The sequence below is a fragment of the Hydra vulgaris genome, chromosome 04 (genome assembly GCF_038396675.1).
Source record: "Hydra vulgaris chromosome 04, alternate assembly HydraT2T_AEP".
NCBI lineage: Eukaryota > Metazoa > Cnidaria > Hydrozoa > Anthoathecata > Hydridae > Hydra > Hydra vulgaris.
The window spans coordinates 8,113,178-8,123,622 of NC_088923.1; the positions used below are offsets into that span (position 1 = coordinate 8,113,178).

The 10,445-nt window shown below is 27.3% G+C and overlaps 1 long non-coding RNA gene across 1 annotated transcript; it reads left to right on the forward strand.

Annotated features, from left to right (window-relative positions):
• The first annotated feature begins 219 nt into the window (after positions 1 to 219).
• On the forward strand, positions 220 to 10,053 carry LOC136078972 (uncharacterized). The gene is made up of 3 exons (XR_010637829.1): positions 220 to 490; positions 9,399 to 9,467; positions 9,908 to 10,053. It is a non-coding gene; the product is annotated as an uncharacterized LOC136078972 (long non-coding RNA).
• The last annotated feature ends 392 nt before the right edge of the window (positions 10,054 to 10,445 follow it).

Below are 10,445 nucleotides of genomic sequence, written 5' to 3' on the forward strand. Positions count from 1 at the left end.
CTTCAACTTCAAATTAGACACTCTTTTTATCTCACATCTTTTTAAATTAAAAAAAAGTCATTAAAAGACTCAAGACCGAATTTTATTTTTAAATTGAATGAAGTTTTTCATTATTTCTGTACACAGGCTGTTTCCCAGTGAAAAATAAAACCGCGTCCCACATGGGTTCCGCGTGGGTTCCGTGTTGGATTGATGGGATTTACGTGGGACGGATTTTCCAATGTGGTATCCGTATGGAAATTTGTCACCTTAAACCCATGTGGGTAATCCCACATGGGTTACATGTGGGAACCATATGGTATTTACACACATGGGAAATCCCACGTGGGTTTCATGTGGGATTTGCATGGGAATTAATTTGAAAGCTGGAAACTAAAAAAAAACTTTTAAAAAAAAACTAAATAAAAATTTTTAAATCGACATTGCATTGCGTTACGTTAATATTGTGTGAAAATATTTTATATTAATATAGAGAATGGCAAGCAAGTATGTAAGTACTACGAATAATGTTTATCTTTCTTTATAGAAATAAGATTAAGATTTGTGCAAATAGACGTATTATAAGGAATATATAATAGTTATTTGAATATAGATCTTGAGTATATTATCTGCAAACAATTAACTGATAAAAGTTCAAATGTTGTCAAAAACCAAGCATGCATGCATGGAACACTACAGTGTCCCACAAAGAAATGCAGGTTTGAAAGTCAAAGAATTCCCAATTTTCTTTGTTAAAAAAGAAAAAAATAGGGTGGTGGTGGTGGGTGGTGTTTTTGTTTTGTTCATGGTCGCTCTCCTCGATTTAGCCTAGCTATAGACGGGTTGGAATTGTTTTGAATTTGTCCGTTGATGTACGCATGCGCAAACTCTTGGCAGTCAAAACAAATCGTTGTTGGTTAATTTTTTGCTGGACTTCGTATGAAACTTCTGAAGATGTGGTCAAAATCTTTGTATTTTAGCATGTTAAACGGTAGTGATCAATTAGAATTCAAGAAGAAATTAACATTAACAAACAAGGAAACGTTACCGGACCAGTATCCAATCGATAAACGATCGAACTGAAGCCAATAAGACTGCTGTTACTAGTAAACTGTATCAATGGAACCAAGTAAAGAGAAAGGCTGAAGCATCATCATTGCAAAATATATCCTTTAATAGACCAAAATCTAATGATTTACCATGTGAAATAAGATCAGCTAAAAGTACTGTAAAAATTATTCCATCAATGCAGAAGAATCCGTAAAAAATTTGGGTCTAGATAAAGTTCAAGAACAACCAAAGGTTATGCCTAAAGCAGCGTATTTTAATTACGTATTGTCTTAGAAAAATACTGACGGTATATTGATATCTGATGTGACAGAAGAAAATCTATGTCCAGAACCTTTAACAAGTCTGTTTGATTGATTGAAGCAATTAATTTAGATGATTCTGTTTTAATAGAGAGATGTTTTTTAAAATACAAAAAATACAAATTAACTTACACCTCAAGTTCATTTGATTTTTTTATCTGAAATTACTAAACTGTAGAGTTTATCCAGTACATTGAAAATTCACAGAGCAGGGAGAATTACAGCCTCTAATTTTTATGAAGTTATGCATTTCAAATATAACAACTCAAGTAAGTCATTGCTTAATAAGCTAATGTGTTATACGAAAGCACATAACACACCTTCCTTAACTTATGGCAAAGAAATGGAATGTAACACTATGAAACCATTATGAAAGAAAAACACAAAAACTTCCAATTGACAACTTCAGACCTTCACATTTTATACAATAAACCATACTTAGGAGCTTCACCTGACTATAGTAAGCTGTTCTTGCCATACTGTGGGTTTGCTAGAAATAAAGTGTCCATTCAATTATCGAAATGGTTTAGTGAATTGGGAAACAGATAAAAATTTCCCTATTGATTCATTTGAAAACATGAAGAAAAATCATAAATATTATGCACAAGTGCAGGGTTAACTATATGTTCTAAATAAAGAATATTATGATTTTTTTGTTTGGGCTTCAAATCATTATTTATTAGTTCGAGTTACAAGAGACTTAAAGTTTATTGATGAAATGATGCCTTTGCTCTGGAAATTATTCATTGAGTGTTTACCTCCTGAAGTTGTTACATACAAAAATGATTTATGTTTAGACAATAAACAAAAGTATTACTGTATTTATAAAAGACCCTGTTTTGAACCAATGATAGCATGTGATAAACCAGGTTGTAAAGTTGAGTGGTTTCATTATTCTTGTGTGAAAATTACACAAGCTCCAGTTGGTTCCTGGATATGCAACAGTTGCTTGAAATAAAATTATGTTTAATAGGGTTCTTCTGTCTGCACGATTATTTTGCAATGTATTTCGGCTTATAAAAAACGTTTATTTTCATAGCCACATATTGTTAAAAACATGATTTGGTATTTAATTTTGCCTTTGAAATGATTTTTTTAAAGATTTAGACATTTATTTATCAATTCTTTTATGAAGCTTCAAATATTTTCCTTTTTTTCTATTAAACTTTGTTTTTTGTTTTAAAATTTTTTTTTTGAAAGACCTTAAAGGCTTGGTTTAAGGATATTTTGGTATATGAGTTAAAGTTACTTATGATATTTTATGCTAGTTCTCATAAAAAAGTTTTGTAAAATATTTCCTTGTCAAAATAACGTTAACAAAATCGAAGTAATTTTTTTTTATATTGATTGTGTCTACAATTAGAGATGTGTCTTTTTTGTGCTAATCTTGTTATTTTTCCATGCTTTATATAAGGTTACTTTCTATATATGTTTGTGTGCCACAAAATTTGAAATCAATTTTTGAAAGCTTTTTTCTCAACCAATTTTGCTCAAATTTTGGACACTTAATCATTTTCGATGACAATACAAGGAAATGGAAAAATTTGACCAAAAAAAGTTAATTAAGTTATAATTAACTTTTTTTGGTCTAAAAATATAAAATAATCGTGCAGACAGAAGAACCCTATTAAACATAATTTTATTTCAAGCAACTGTTGCATATCCAGGAACCAACTGGAGCTTGTGTAATTTTCACACAAGAATAATGAAACCACTCAACTTTACAACCTGGTTTATCACATGCTATCATTGGTTCAAAACAGGGTCTTTTATAAATACAGTAATACTTTTGTTTATTGTCTAAACATAAATCATTTTTGTATGTAACAACTTCAGGAGGTAAACACTCAATGAATAATTTCCAGAGCAAAGGCATCATTTCATCAATAAACTTTAAGTCTCTTGTAACTCGAACTAATAAATAATGATTTGAAGCCCAAACAAAAAAATCATAATATTCTTTATTTAGAACATATAGTTAACCCTGCACTTGTGCATAATATTTATGATTTTTCTTCATGTTTTCAAATGAATCAATAGGGAAATTTTTATCTGTTTCCCAATTCACTAAACCATTTCGATAATTGAATGGACACTTTATTTCTAGCAAACCCACAGTATGGCAAGAACAGCTTACTATAGTCAGGTGAAGCTCCTAAGTATGGTTTATTGTATAAAATGTGAAGGTCTGAAGTTGTCAATTGGAAGTTTTTGTGTTTTTCTTTCATAATGGTTTCATAGTGTTACATTCCATTTCTTTGCCATAAGTTAAGGAAGGTGTGTTATGTGCTTTCGTATAACACATTAGCTTATTAAGCAATGACTTACTTGAGTTGTTATATTTGAAATGCATAACTTCATAAAAATTAGAGGCTGTAATTCTCCCTGCTCTGTGAATTTTCAATGTACTGGATAAACTCTACAGTTTAGTAATTTCAGATAAAAAAATCAAATGAACTTGAGGTGTAAGTTAATTTGTATTTTTTGTATTTTAAAAAACATCTCTCTATTAAAACAGAATCATCTAAATTAATTGCTTCAATCAATCAAACAGACTTGTTAAAGGTTCTGGACATAGATTTTCTTCTGTCACATCAGATATCAATATACCGTCAGTATTTTTCTAAGACAATACGTAATTAAAATACGCTGCTTTAGGCATAACCTTTGGTTGTTCTTGAACTTTATCTAGACCCAAATTTTTTACGGATTCTTCTGCATTGATGGAATAATTTTTACAGTACTTTTAGCTGATCTTATTTCACATGGTAAATCATTAGATTTTGGTCTATTAAAGGATATATTTTGCAATGATGATGCTTCAGCCTTTCTCTTTACTTGGTTCCATTGATACAGTTTACTAGTAACAGCAGTCTTATTGGCTTCAGTTCGATCGTTTATCGATTGGATACTGGTCCGGTAACGTTTCCTTGTTTGTTAATGTTAATTTCTTCTTGAATTCTAATTGATCACTACCGTTTAACATGCTAAAATACAAAGATTTTGACCACATCTTCAGAAGTTTCATACGAAGTCCAGCAAAAAATTAACCAACAACGATTTGTTTTGACTGCCAAGAGTTTGCGCATGCGTACATCAACGGACAAATTCAAAACAATTCCAACCCGTCTATATGAAAGTGAACCATCCAGAATGTAGACTGTACAAATATTTTTTATAACGTATAACATTCTTATGTAAAACATCTATATTTCTGGTAAATATATTGCTTTTTGTTGTTGTTGTTGTTGTGAGGGAAATAAGTTTCTGTAACTTTTTTTATGCTCCAAAACTTTTAACTTTAGATATAATAAGGTCCTTATGACTTAAGGGACTTACAAACTACATTGAGGAACAAAAACAGGATATTAACAGAAACTTTTCAATTTTTAATCTGGAGTACCACAGTGTTATTGGGAATAAAGCCTCTGGGTCAAGTTTTCAAAGTAATATAATCTAAAGTAATGTTTAAATAAAATAGTATACTTTAAAATGCATATAGTTATACATATAACTCCTGATATAGTTATACATATAACTCCTGATATATTTATACATATAATTCCTGATATAGTTATACATATAACTCCTGATAGTTAACTATATGTATAACTAGTTATACATATAATTTGTTATAGAAACTTATTTTTTAAGGTTATGCTTGAACAAATTAGTACCAATTAATTCAAATTTAAGATTTAGTTAAAGTTCAAGTTAAAGTTCTTATTTATTCATTGTTTTTGTTAATTTTATATTTATTTGTTCAAATTTGTTAATTAGTACTATTTCTTACTACAGTAAAAATGTTTATCATTGTTGAACGTGATTTTATTTGTTAATTTTATTTTTCAACATATTTTGACGACACCCTTTACATTTTAAATGATGACAGCTTTACTTTTCTATTGACGTTAAATTTATTACGTTTCAATAACTCAGATTGTATCATAACTGAATTATTGTAAGCTATGTAGGGGTTTGTTGTATATCAAATGGTGTTTTAAATAAAGTAAAAATAATATATATATATATATATATATATATATATATATATATATATATATATATATATATATATATATATATATATATATATATACAACATTAAAACAATAAAATTGATACAAAATTTCACTTTAAAACGAATACCATTAACATTGCGGTGATAATAGCATTAGGAAACTAGTACTTATGTATTAATATTATACTATAAATAAATAGTTTTTTAATTCATTTTATAAAATAGAGACTGACAACTGATAATTAATGGAAATAAATACAAATTATAAAAATCATGTAAACTTCATTTATTATTTCTAAATACTATATTAATGTTAGTCTACAAAGTTAAAATCAATTTAGAGCATTGTTATTAGTTCTTTTGCGATTCGCACTTCCACTTCTGTCTCTCAAATTTATAAAATAGGTGGTCAAAGCTTGCTCAATAGGTAGGTTCTCAGCATAACAATGCTTTTTTCTTACACTTTCTAAAGAGAAATATGGCAAATTGATTACTTATTTTTACCTAAATCATAGGATCATCTATGCATCTATCAAACTCAGTCAATTTTTTGCCATCTCCCATTGAAAATGATGTAAGTTTTTGTTATCATATTATGATGGTATATCTGAATTGTTAATATAATATAAAAAATGCATATACCATCAATTTTTTTTGGGTTCAATTATACATTTATTCTCAACAGTACTAAAAGTAAAAAAAAAAAACATAAATTATTCTTTCAGATAAGCAAGCTAATTACTGAATTTAAATTGTTTTTTCTATGATCCTCTACAGTTTTAAGCAACAAAAGCAAGAAGTTTTTAGACCACATTGTTGGTGTAAATACCTCTAAAACCTGCTCATAGCTATCATAAATTGTTTTACTTTTTTTTGAAATAAAATAATTTACTTTTTTTTAAATTCAATTCTTTATTTGACATTATTTTGGTCTCAACATCCCCTCCCCATTGTCAATTATTGTTAAACTCACACTGCCCCTCTATCTACTGGCATCATTTATGGATGATCCCATAGCCTAAATGCTATATATATACATATATATATATATATATATATATATATATATATATATATATATATATATATATATATATATATATATATATATATATATATATATATATATATATGTATATATATATATATATATATATATATTTATATTTATATTTATATATATATATTTATATATATATATATATATATATATATATATATATATATATATATATATATATATATATATATATATATATATATATATATATATATATACATATATATATATATATATATATATATATATATATATATATATATATATATATATATATATATTATTTTTACTTTATTTACAACACCATTTGAGATACAACAAACCCCTTACAAAGCTTACAATAATTCAGTTAAAATTCAATCTGAGTTATTGAAACGTAATAAATTTAACATCAATAGAAAAGCTGTCATCATTTAAAATGTAAAGGGTGTTGTCAAGATATGTTGATAGTAAAATTAAGTTACTAATAAAATCACGTTCAACAATGATAAATATTCTTACTGTAGTAAGAATTAGTACTAGTTAACAAATTTGAACAAATAAATATAAAATAGTGAAAAAACAATGAACAAATAACTTGAACTTGAACTAAATCTTGAATTTGAATTAATTGGTTCTAATTTGTTCAAGCATAACCTTAAAAAATAAGTTTATATAATAAATTTTATGTATAACTAGTTATACATATAGTTAACTATCAGGAGTTATATGTATAACTGCATGCATTTTAAAGCATTTTATTTAATTTATATATTACTTTAGATCATATTACTTTGAATACTGGGCCCAGAGACTTTATTCCCAATTACACTGTGGTACTCCAGATTAAAAATTTAAAAGTTTCTGTAAATATCCTGTTTTTGTTTCCTAATGTACTTCGTAAGTCCCTTAAGTTTTATGAACCTTATTATATATAAAGTTAAAAGTTTAGGAGCCTAAAAAAAGTTACAGAAACCTCCCTATCTCCCCCTATTTTAATTTTTTTTTTTTTTAATAAAGAAAATTTGACTTTCAAACCTGCATTTCTTTGTGGGACACTGCAGTGTCCCATGCATGCATGCTTAGTTTTTGACAACATTAGAACTTGCATCAGTCAATTGTTTGCAGATAATATACTCAAGAACTATATTCAAATATCATATGAACATGTTAGAGAATGTTCATATGATATTTAAATATCACAAATTTAATAATATTGTTGTGATATGTTATATAAATAATTCCATAATAGAATATGGTATGAAAATAAGATAGGATATGGAGGCAATGATCAAAGAATAAATTTACTTATAGAAATTTAGATGTTTGTTTATTAGTTTCAGAATATTATATAATGTGTGACTGCGGCCTTCTATAATAAAAGGCCTTGACATCGCGCAACAAATATGTTAAACTGAAGGCCAATTCCTAATACTGTGTTTTACATTTTCATCTTTTAACATTAGACGAAAGTTTGTGTTCGCGCTTTTTTAATAAATCTTTAAATTGTGATTGGTTTATAAATTAGATAGCCCAACATCAAGACGATAACGTTGTAAGGTTCAAGGCATTAACATTGCAAGGTAATAATATTGTCAAACTAACGATAAGTTTTTTTAATAATTAAAATGCCTTAAAAATGCTTTTAAAATGCTGTTTATCTCTTTGCAAGTCGAACTATCTCAACTACAACAAAAATATCAATTTATACAACTACAACTTCAATATCAATTACAACTACAACAAAAATATCAATTTATAAATTCCCCAAGAATCAAGAGGAGAGAAAAAGATGTCGTGAAGCTATCCCAAGAACTGGTTTTATTGTTACAGACTATACAGCATTATGTCAACTGCATTGGCCAAATGAAGCACCTTTTGAAAGCAAATATGGGAAGCAACGACCTTTAAACCCACCACCTGTTTTTAAAATATTCCGCCTAGTTGTTTAGCCACACCAGCAAGTAAAGTTAGAAAAATGTAACTTCAAGCGGTTTTCGAAGCAATTTACCAGATGAGTTAAATGATTTTCTAAAAGAGGATGAACTTATATTTGACGATATTCAATCTTTGTTAAGTGATAATAACGATGTTATTGTTTTCCAGCTTAATAAAAAAAGTTTACACATACAATCAAAAATGTACAAACTTGGTGTTCCATTATTTATTTTAGTAATTTTCAAGGATTATTCATTTGTAGCTAACCATAATGGCACAACTTGTAATATTTCATATTTAGCTGTAAACAAATTAAAGTTAATGAAAACAAAATCAGCTTTATTTGAAGCAGTTAGATTTTTAAAAAATATAGAAAGTTCGCTTCAGTCAAATATTCTATTCGAACACCTTAATGCTATGAGAAAAGTTAATGTTGGTGAAGTTTTATATACTTCAGATATTATATGTAGAGCATATGAGTATTTTGCTATGCGACGAAGTTTATATGATTGTTTGTGTATTGACTACAAGTTGCCAAGTATAAGGACTTTAACCCTGTTGAGATATATTGATAAAACTTTTTTTTGCTTGAATCAACTTTTGTTGGTGTTTTTTATTGTTGGTGATTTTTATTGTTACCATTTTTAGCAAAAAAAATTAAAAATACAGTTATCTTTCTAATATATAGATATATACTTTGTTATGGTTCTGCTTCATATTGGTACTATTTAATATTACATAAATATTCTTAATGAATTTTGAAATACGAAAAGCATGATTATCTTTCAACAATTTTTTGGTTTTCTTTTTATATTTCCGTTTTTACTAGAGATTATTATTAGAAAACATAGACTGCCATTACACCCTACCTAATATAAAAATATATCAATATAAGTAAAAGTGAAAGTTTAATCGGCCTTCAGTTTTTACGGCATCTTGCGCGATGTCAAGGCCTGTTATTATAGAAGTCTACATCATTGAAAAAGTAGGTTTTTACATTTTTTTGTTTTTTTTGTTTAACTACTTATCCTTATTGATCACTTTTTTTCAGGATTCTCCTTAGGGGTTCAAGCTCAATACGCATAATATGTGTTCAATTACGCATAATACGTTAGTCATTGTAAGTAATAAATTATGAAATAATTATTTGTGAAATATTGTAGTCATTAATGACTTCAAACTGGCTAATAATTAAAATTGCTCGACTGATAAGGTTCCTTATTAAAATTGCTCTCTCTCTCTCTCTCTTTCTGTCTCTCTCTCTCTCTTTCTGTCTCTCTCTCTCTTTCACTATATATATATATATATATATATATATATATATATATATATATATATAAGGTAAGTATGGGTATTAAGGCCCACCTAAAAAAATGAAAATGTAAAGAAATGCTGATTTTTTTTTGCTGCCAGTGATAAAACCAGATAACTCTAATATATTAATGTCGAAAAAAGTTTCACAATTTATTTTTTCCCTAAGTTTGGATTAGTGGGCCTTATTACCAGCCGGGCCTTAATACCCACACTTACCTTATATATATATATCTTTTTTTTTTTTAGAAAATGTTTGAAGAAAGTTAGAAGATACTAAAAACCTTGGTATTATACAAGCCGAAGCGATTTAATTAATTCAATTGACAAAAAACGGCGTGTAAATTGCAAAAGAAAAAATAATATTTTTAATATTCGTTTTGGATGTATTGATTAATAGCATTTATTTTTAAATAAATTCATTTTGCAACACGCTTTTTAATTTTATAAAATTTCGTCATAATAGTTTAAGGTAAATCCCACATAGGTTATAGGTGGAAAACATCACATGTAAAAGATCAAAAATGCTACACGTTTTGAATACCAAATGGGATAAAGTAGCAAATACCAGATTAAGTTAAGCCTCTCTGAAAGCTTCGATGAATAATTTTAAATTACTATTTAAGTAATTTTTAAATTAAAAGAATTTTAAAAATTATCATAGAAGCATTCAGACTTTCATTTGTCTAGTATTGACTACTTTTATACCATTTGGATTAAAATATGTGGCATTTAAGATCTATAACATGTAGTATTTTCCACCTATATCCCATGTAGGATTTACCAC